This window comes from Lathyrus oleraceus, chromosome 5, assembly GCF_024323335.1.
Source record: "Lathyrus oleraceus cultivar Zhongwan6 chromosome 5, CAAS_Psat_ZW6_1.0, whole genome shotgun sequence".
Classification (NCBI taxonomy): Eukaryota; Viridiplantae; Streptophyta; class Magnoliopsida; order Fabales; family Fabaceae; genus Lathyrus; species Lathyrus oleraceus.
In genome coordinates, this window is record NC_066583.1 from 217,305,739 (window position 1) to 217,316,391 (window position 10,653).

The following is a 10,653-nucleotide window of genomic DNA, read 5'->3' on the forward strand; positions in this document are numbered from 1 at the left end:
TAGATCCAATTGCTCACAACTATTATACTTCGTGTGACACCTCAAATCCGATCAATTAATTTAATTGAATTATTTGGAACTTTATTTAATTAATTGGTGCTTTAATTATTTGTTGTGTGATTGTGGGGGGTAAGTATCCTTGGAATAGAGGTCTAGAGAAAGTAAGAGTTTGGTATAGTTTTTTATAATTAATTTAGATTTTGATTAATAGAATAAATGGTATTTTATTTGAATTAATTATTTAATTAGTAAAAATAATGGAATTGGACCATTGGTGAGAATTGGAGAAAATAAATGGTAAAAATAGAGAAGCTAGTAATGAGATGGACAGAGTTCATAATTAAGCAAAATGTTGGGGGAGTATATATATATATTCTAACATTTTGGGAAAGAGTTGTGTTTTTAGAGAAATATAATATACATAGAAAATAGGTAAAAGAGGAGAGGAAGGGCATAGGAAATTGAAGAGAGAACTCATACAAGTTGCACAATCATCATCAATTGTTGGAAATCTAATCTAATAGGGGAGATTACTTATTTAATGGGTGTTTAAGCATGAGGACGTAAGGATGAGTCCTTGACCTACAATAGAATTGGGTGTTCTAATGTTTGATTCTGAAGTTGTTGTTATTATTGTTGTTCTATGATGAATTTGATGTGAATTTTATTGCTATTATATGCTCACTATTTTTTGTTTTGAGATGTTAAATATTTTCCACCATGTTCAAGGGTTTGGAAGGTTTGAGGTAAATATGAATTAATGAGATTGAATGATTTTATTGATTCCAATATGTGAATTATTGTGAAATTGTTGTTTTAATCATAGAATAAGTGTAATATGTCAAACTCTGAGATTGGGGATTTTTACGGCATCGAAATCGGAGGTCCGGAAGAACTTTTATGGTGGAAAACATAGAAAAATAAATTTTGGATATTTACCAGCGGATTCTGGGACTTAGCGACGAACTGACCGTGGGAAAAACTCAGTTTTGGGTGACGTCCGTCACCCCTAATGCCTTATGCTATGCCTAACGAAAAATATTATAACTTGAGTTTCGTAACTTGAGTTTCAAAGAGTTGGAAAGCTAAAGTGAATTACTATCAATTGGTAATAATTTCAGAGATTGATTATGATAAAAAATTTATGCTTTGAATATTTGAAATAAATGTTGAACTTGAAACTTGTTTTATCTCCAGACAATTTTTGCCGTAACTTTTAATCCGTAAGTCCAAATGACGAGTCGTTTGAAGGTTAAAAAGCTAATGCTCAGAGCTACATCATAGCAGTGATTGGTGAAATGCTTGAGTAATAATCACATGCCTATTGTAATGATGTTATATGGATTTGTATGATCGATTAATGAATCATTGTGTTAATTTGATGATATATTGATGTTATAACGAATTAACGTGATTGAATACTTGTGAATATACATTTGTTGAGTTGCTAATGTTGATGTAGTTATTATGATGTTGATGTTTGATGATGTGCTTATGATGTTGCATGTTCAAATATATGCATGCCATCTTGATGATGATGTTTTTATAATGATGTTGTCGTGTGAATTGAGAGAGTGACGAGGTCAGCATGTTTGAGGTGATATTTATGACTATTATGTTGTTGTATGTATGTATAATAATTTAATCGATGAGATTGATTGAATACTTGAGTTGCACTGAATTATATGATGTTATGCATTTTTTGATTGTGATTGAAACGTAATCCAAATAGGGGATTACTTGAGTTGTCAATGCATTTATATTAGGATCAGAGAGGGGTCTTAACGCGTTGGTTTGATGATATGATCATGCATCATAAAATTTGTGTCATGAGGCATATCTGGTAGTTTAAAGAGGGGATTAGTGGCTTGTCTCAAGCTTAAAAAGGGGGTTTAGAGGTCAGAGGGGGCTCATGGGTTCACAAATATTGGGACCCAGTTTCCAAAGAGAACTGAAGATTGAGTTGATACCATATGCATATGCATAGAGTTACATAGTCGAGTTGCATTGCACAATGAGTTATATGCATAATTGTTGGGTTATGATTGGTTGATGAGTTTGGGTGTCAGAATGTATTGTGATATATTATGGATGAGATTGTGTAAACTATGTTGTGCTTGATATCCTACCTTGTAGTATATGTTTCTTATTGTTGAATGTGATTTCTCACCCCTTCTGTTTGAATATTGCCTTTACATGGGCGTTGTGCACACACTTAAGAGTAAAGTTGTTGAAGTAGGATATTGACTAAGTCAATGCCAGTATTAGATGATGATGCATCAAAATAATGACTGGACTTGGAGCTTGTCGACAACTTGTGAAGTTTCTGTAGCCTCTTAAGAGCCTCAGTAGGATTTTTTCTCTTAAGGGCGAGGATTTCTTTTTGGCTCATAGAAGTATTCGACAGTGAATTGTGTATGTCAGTGTGAGCTTGGACATGTTTTTGGTTACCGGGTTGGTCATTTTCCAAGATGGGAGCAGTTTCTAAGTTGGGCTTATTTTGATTTTCATTATTCTTTGTTGGGTTTTCGGGTTAAGAGTCATCTAGAGCTATGTTGTCTTGAACGGATCCAACATTGTTGTCCAATTCTTCTATATGGTGTGGAGATTTTTTCTCGACATTAGTTTCCATTTCAGGTTGCGGTTGGGCAAATGCATCTATTATTTTGTTGATTGGTTGAGAGGTTATGTGAATACTCAAAACACTAGTGTAACGGTAAATTCATGATCATCAAGCTATAGATAAGCAAGACATCAAATAACAAGAGTCGCCACCGCACTTTTATTGTTTCATAGGGAAAAGGGAAAAAGTACGAATAAAACCCAAAAGTAAGAAGTTTTCAAATCAAAACTAATAAAATGTCAGAGATTACAGGTAAGGGGGTTGGTTACACAGAGGGAAGGTGTTAGCACCCAAAATATCCTAGGTACTCCTAGGGAGCCCTTTTTTGTGTGCATATGTATTTTGTACAAAGTGATGTTTATAAACAAATAGAATGAGGGGATGGGAAAAGAATTCGTTAATTATATTTTTGTGTTTGACAAGACCTTCGGACTTGTGCCTACGACCAACATAAAAATGAGGGATCAAAACCTCGTAGTTCGTGATACAAATTCCAAAGTGTGTGCATTGCTTTTAACAAAAATTAAGTTTGAAAGGCACAAAGGCCTATAAATGGTTTGAATGAGTTAGTTCTTTTTTGGATTTTGAAAGTTTCAGTCAAATATAGTTAAGTCTATTTACAAGTTTGATTAAGAAAAGAAGTTTGAAAATGCAATGGCATAAGGCCAAAGTTTCTAGTTTACAAAGTGGTCAAAATTTTAAAAAATAACAAGTCCAAACAAAGAAGTTTTTAAAAGGAGGGAGATATTTTGAAATTAAAGAAATGGGGAGGAGATGAAGAGACTAATCCTATGCACAAAACTAAAAGTTAAGAGTTAAAAAGATCTGACCGATGGGTAGCAATCCAATAGGCAAGAATGCCATATAGAAATCCCAAATTCCCTTGGATATTAGAATCAAGCAACAAAGAATGCATACAATATTAACTTGAAGATCAAGGAATCAAATAAAGATAGCCCTATCCAAGCTTTAGCCACTCCATAATCTTCTTCAAATTGTCCTATGTAGCAGATGAATTCCACAAGTCACAGGTTCAAAATAATAGCTTCACAACGATCATGTTGCAGATAAACTCAAAGGGATCTTAAAAGATGTATCAGATGAAGTTTCAAATTGCAAGCACTTGGTTACATGATAGTTGGCATTATCCAAGTCCTTTTTGTATAGGAATGTTGCCTATATTCTTAGTCCAATTGTCCAAGATCAAACCAACAATCCACACAATAGTTTTTTAGGGTTTTTGTTATTATTATGTACATTAATGGTCAAAGACCACACAAACAAACAAAGTATATACCAACAAGATATATCACACAATATGGTCCAAGTGGACAAAGTGAAAAGGTATTAATATAAACAATTAGAATGGTATGAATAATGACAAATGAATAGAGCTTAAAATTTAAAGTGCATTAAAATAAAGGACTTGAAATTAAATGTTAGTTGTTAATGAGTTAGAAGTTAGTATTGTTTTGCTTTTGTTTTTGTTTAAGTCATTCTTTGGAGAACACTCAACCCACTTATCACAAGCATGGATCCTTGAGCCAAGACATCTTCCAAAGGAAGGAAAAAAGGCCAAGTTTCCATACAATACCATGAAAGAGGGGAGACTTACAATCTCACTAACTAGAATGCCATGCCTTTTTGTGTCAAAAATTTAGCGTTATGTTAAGCAATCGTAATTGGACATATGTAGAAGTCACAACTATTTGAGGTCGGGCAATACAATTTTGGTGTTAATGCATGTTAGAGACATAGTATAATGGACTATGCTCATGAAATATACCACACACAAAAAGAATATGCAAAAGAGGTGGCCTAATCTCATCCATACTCATGTTGATTTTTCAATCAACTAGCTTTAGGACTTTGAGATATCATAGGCCAAATGAAATAGATGCATAAAGAAAGGTAGTTAGATGAAGAGGGAGGGGAATGGATCAAAACTCAAATTGGTCAAAGGAGGACTCTTACCAAATTAATATCATTCATTCATTTTGGGAGATGGAATGTACATTCCATCAATCCCATAAATCCAATGATATTAACCTAGCAAAGTCAAATTAACCTTGACCAAGACCCAACAACACGAGCCAAACTTACACAAACCATCACAAGAGGTTAACATAATTATTTGGCATTTATTCAATTTAAAAATACTAAAATAATGCATTTAAATTAAATATGGTTTGTCAAATTCCTAAAACCTCATAAAAACACCAAAGAAATGGCCATGAGATTTATCATAGGTCAAACAAGGTCAAAGGACCTTGGAGAAAAAATTCAGAATTTTTAAAGACTTAAAAGTATTTTTAAACAATTAAAAATAATCACAAAATCAATTAAATCATGAAAAATATTAATAATGATCCAAAAAATAATTTTAATTCAGAATATGAAAGAGGAATTAATTTATTTTTTTTGTGTGAAACTCTCATATTTTTTGGATCAATATTAAAATTAATATAAATTAATGAAAATAAAATGAATTAAAACAAAAATCAAAAAATCAAAAAAACGTGAGCCACTTGATCTCCCTCATTAATTGAGGTGGCAGATCAAGTGGACACAAACGCGCGTTCCATGCTGGAACCTAGTCAGCGCGCCACACGCGTGGTAATCAAAACCAACGCCTAAGATTAAAACAAATTGAATGGATCCTGTGGCTAGGAGACATGCCAACACACCGCCGGAGCCAGAACTCCAGTCTTCTTCTCCAGTGGACCTCACCGGACTGGTTCATCCTCAACCATCACCAAAATAAAAAAGGAGGACATGATCTGAAAGAAAAAATGGCGTAGAGTATGAATCTGACCTCAATTTCAACTGACTCCAAATATATAAAAAGATATGAGGAGTTGAATTTTGAGGTGTGACAACTGAGTTGCTTCGATTTGACCTCAAAGCAACTCAATCTTCTTGCCTACATTGGTAGGACTTTAGATAACCAAAGATCCAAGAGAATTGAGTGAGAATCGAAGAGAAAAAGTTTTCTGAAATTTACCTTCAATGTTGTGCAGAACTTGATGTTGCTTGCTTCAAACTTGATCTGATCACACTTGAGAAGCTTGTAGGAGAGGTTTGGTAATGGTACAAAGCTTTGGATCCTGGAGTTCTTGAATCTCCAAACAGTGAGATTCAAACTCAATTTTCAAGTTGAAAATTCTCATGTTTTCCTTTCAAATGTGAGGGTTTCAATTGGGGGGCAAAGCTGGCATGCAAGGTGTGTTTGAATTGAGCTCCAAGGGCCTGTATTTATAGCAATTGGGACTGATATTTGCACACTTGAAAAATTACTAAATTTGGACATTTCATGCACAAGCTTGCATGGGCGTATACGGGCCCATGAAGCAATCCAATTTGATCTACTTGCATCTGTTCTGAAGTTCAAATGAGGCTTGGATGTCAAGGCAATGTGAAATGTGATTTTTGGCATTTGATTTCTTCTGATCATGCAGCTCTGTTAAAGCCATGTGTAGACCTAGCAAATCTCATCCAAAATGCATGAACTTGGGTTCTTTAGAAAGCTTAAATCAAGGAGAATAAGTTTGACGTTGAACACTTTTCCATTTGGAGCTTGGATCATGGTGAATTTTGAGGTGGAAGTTTGGAAATTTCAACATGTTGAAATTTTTTCTAAGTGTCAAGTCATATTTCTCAATATTCCACCTTACTTAACTTTTTATCTGAGCTTCAAATGAAAAAAGTGTCTTCATAAAAGTTGTAGATCTTTCAAAGACCTTAGAAATGGTCATAAATTTTATGTAATTCGGATTTAGAATGATAGAGTTATGCATTTTTGAAGTTTGGAAAAATCACTTGTTCAATGGTATAGGTAAAAAATGACCTATAATGTATCCTCATATCACATGCCCATAAAAGTTGAATTAGATCTCACTACAAACAGAAAAGTTGAATTATAAATCTTTAATTTGATTGTGAAACTTGGAAATCTTTCATCTCATAAAAATTGAGCAAGTTATAGCCTTGGGAAGTTGACTTTCAAATTAGGGTTTAGACAAAATGACCTATAATGTTTCAACATAGAAAATGATTTTCCAAGCAAAAATAGCTCTAGGTCTAAACATGAAAGTTGTTTGTAATGTAATTTAGAGTAACTTTGATCTTGGAATCATTTTCATATGGTGAAAATTGTAGGAGATAGGGTCTAGGGAGACCCAGTTTTGATCAGATGAATTCATCTGGCCAACCACCATCAACCAACTTGCTAACCTTCAATTCCCTTGACTTTTTAGGCTTATGGTAGATCATATATGCATAAGGTGATGAATTTTGAAGTGTCCCTTGAGAAATTTGATCAATTGGTGAGATAGCTTGTTGGAGAAGTTACTCAAGATACCCAATCAAACTAGGGTTTCCAAGGCAAATCACCTCCAAACTCTTGAATAATACTTGATCAATATAACATGTAGAGATAAATGGGACTCATATATGATGCTTTGAGACATTGTGGATCAATCTTTAATTGTGCTCTTAGCCATGAGGGTCTTAAACCCTAGATGTGAACTTGATAGATCAATGAGGATCATGCCCTACCTACAAAAAGTTAGGCACATACAAAGACATATTTTTGGTTAGTAAAATGATAATATACAAGTATGATACAATCACATGGTGCTTGGTGATTGATAACACTAAAATTTACGTATTTTCGACTCTGATTTCACATGCATTCTAGTTGTTTTATTGTCATTTTGTTGTGTTATTATTGTGTTTTCCTTTGTTTTCAGGTTTTTATGGCCTACCCAGTGGTGGGCGCCACAGACCAAGCCATGACGTGTCAAATTCAACTTCCATCAACTCCCACGTTTTCCCACTACTTCCACTAAGGCGCCTCACTTTGGCCTTGTGGCGGGCGCCATGGCCTTGTGGCGGGCGCCACAAGAGGAAAAACGGTTTCCTCCTATTTTCAAGTTGAAGGGCATCCAAGTCATTTCCATCTTTTTACTTGCTTATAAATAGAAACGCGAATTCACTTTTACAATCATCCAAACTTAGAACAGAGGCAAACTCAGAAGCAACTTTGTTTCACTTAGGCATATATTCAGTATTTTATAGTGGTAATCGCTTCGCATTGGAGTGTTACCACAATTGTGTCATCAAGTCTGTGATAGAGTCTGTAATCGAGTTTGGAGCACTTTGGAAGGAAGTTAATCCTGCCGCCATTTTCTTTTCTGCATTGCAATTTACTCAGCCCTCCGATTGGAGCCGGTTTTTATTACTCGCCTTTACTTTATTTATTTCCCGCACTCGCTTTTATTTTATTTATTTCCCGCACTCGCCTTTACTTTATTTATTTCCTCGCACTTGCTTTACTTTATTTATTTCCCGCACTCGCTTTACTTTATTTATTTCCTCGCACTCGCTTTACTTTATTTATTTCCTCGCACTCGCTTTAAATTATTTACTTTCCACACTCGCACTACTTTTATTTACTTTCCGCACTCGCACTACTTTTATTTATTTTAATGCACTTTTACTTTACCATGTCTAGCTAAATTTATAAGGTTAGAATGTAAGGATCATAATTGAACCGATAATCCGTACAATTGTTCGTAGAAACACTTAAGGGCTATTTTAACTTTCAAATTAAGTTTTCCCGCACTTCAATTCCGTTGGGTAAGATCGAAAGCCGTCCAACGTCTATTTAAACTTAATTGTTTTTGACTATTTCAAAAACAGCGAAAGCGCTTTGTCTAGTTCATTAAGAGTTTTTAACATTAAGAAGAAAAGATATTCTAAAACTATTTTCGGACGCGTTTATAAGTTTAGAGTCTGGTTCGTAAGAACCTCTTTTGGTTAAGAAATCCAGGTTATAATACTTTTCAACTTAGTCAAGACACTATATTTCTTAAAAATAGGTTTACTACTCTAACGCAATGCGCGCCTTTTTATAAGTGACAATAAGAGGGTTTGATTAGGGAGTACGACTCGGTTCTGAATACGCGAAAGCGACAATTCCTGTTAAATTAGTTCTTTTCAAAGTAGGAAACATTGCCCATAAGTAGTTCTATTAGCAAGTATTTGGATTATCAATTGATTACGTGAATTACATTCGACCCTGTCTTTATTAATTAAATCTATTCAAATACTTTACTTTTCATTGCACACTACGAAAAACACCTATTTTGACTGCCTTTGATAAACACCATAACAACAGATAATGATAGCTTGACACTTGGTCTCTGTGGATTCGACAATCTTTTGTATTACTCTAACGCGTTCGTATACTTGCGAAAAGCACGCATCAAGTTTTTGGCGCCGTTGCCGAGGACCAATTTCGTCAAATTTCATTTTCCTGTTGTTATATCGTTTAGACTTAGGTTATTTCTCGCCGGTCAATGCGAAGAACTCGCAGCACCGGAAGTTTAAGCTTAGTAAACCCTCTGGCGGAACCTGAACGTTACGCTCGCGCACGTTTATTCTTTCATAGAATTAAGAGAGCTATGGCCGAAGATCAAAACCAAAGACCTCTTAAGGACTTCGCTCAACCATCTAATGAAGAACCTAGTTCTAGTATAGTAAACCCAACTATCCCAGCCAATAATTTTGAACTTAAACCATCCCTATTGCAATTAGTGCAACAGAGACAATTCGCGGGTCTCGCTACCGAGAACCCTAACCAACATTTAAAAATATTTCTTCAATTAGCAGATACTTTTAAAACCAATGGAGCTTCTCCTGAGGCAATATGTTTAAGATTATTTCCTTTTTCCCTCAGAGATAAAGCCCTATCATGGTTAGATTCCCTTCCACCCAATTCCATTACGACTTGGGATAACCTTAGAAGAGTTTTTCTTGCTAGATATTTTCCCCCGAGTAAGACCGCCGTTCTTCGAAACCATCTAACTAGATTTACCCAAAACCAAGGAGAATCGTTGTTCGAAGCTTGGGAGAGATATAAAGAGTTGTTACGAGCATGCCCACATCATGGCTTAGAAAATTGGTTAATCATTCAAACCTTCTATAATGGACTTCATTACAACACAAAGATGACCATCGACGCTGCCGCAGGCGGTGCTCTGATGAATAAACCTTATCCTGAAGCTAGTGCCCTCATCGAAGATATGGCTCAAAACCATCAATCATGGGGAGTCGAACGAGCGACAGTTGAGAAGAAGGAAGCCCAAGGAGGAGTGCATGAACTAAGCTATATAGGCATGATGCAAGCTAAAATGGACGCATTAGCCCTTAAGGTCGAGCATATGTACACGAACCCGAATACTGTAGCCGCAGTTTCGTCGGATTGTGAGATATGTGGAACCCAAGGAAACCAATATGCAGAATGCAGTACATTGAACGAAACCCACTCCGAGCAAGTGAACTACACCCAAGGGAACCCATATTCAAATACCTATAACCCTGGATGGAGGAATCACCCTAACTTCTCCTATAAAAACAATAACCCTATCCAAAATAATGCACCTCCGAGACCTAGTTATCAAGCCCCTAGATCGAATCAACCTATGCAACCTGTACCACCAAAGCCAAGCCTTGAGAAAATTATGGAAAATTTTATCACCGCTCAAACCCAACAAAACAAGGAGTTCATGAACCAAAACATTCATGTTAACGAATTGATTACTCAGTTAGGAACCAAGGTTGACCAAATAGTTACTCATACCAAGATGCTTGAAACCCAGATCTCTCAGGTAGCTTTAAACCAAGCCCCTCAGACTACACCTGGAGGACAATTCCCTGGACAACCTCAACAAAATCCGAGAGGACAAGCCAATGCCATTACCCTACGAAGTGGGAACGCTTATGATGAGCCACCAAACCCAAGATTGAGTGAACCCGAAACTTCTAAAGAATGTACCAAACCCCCAGACGAAGTAAAGGAACCAGAGGAATCTGAAAACCAGGAAGGTCGAGAGAAAGGAGAAGAACCTAAAGATAAAATTTACGTACCACCCCCGCCATATAAACCACCTATACCATATCCCCAAAGACTCAAACAAACCCAGATCAATAAACAGTACCAAAAATTTATTAAAGTTATAGAAAAA

General features: G+C 35.6%; 1 non-coding gene across 1 annotated transcript; it reads right to left on the reverse strand.

The window, feature by feature from the left end:
• Window positions 1-9,474: 9,474 nt before the first annotated feature.
• On the reverse strand, window positions 9,475-9,581 carry LOC127089071 (small nucleolar RNA R71). The gene has a single exon (XR_007790850.1). It is a non-coding gene; the product is annotated as a small nucleolar RNA R71 (small nucleolar RNA).
• Between the last annotated feature and the right edge of the window lie 1,072 nt (window positions 9,582-10,653).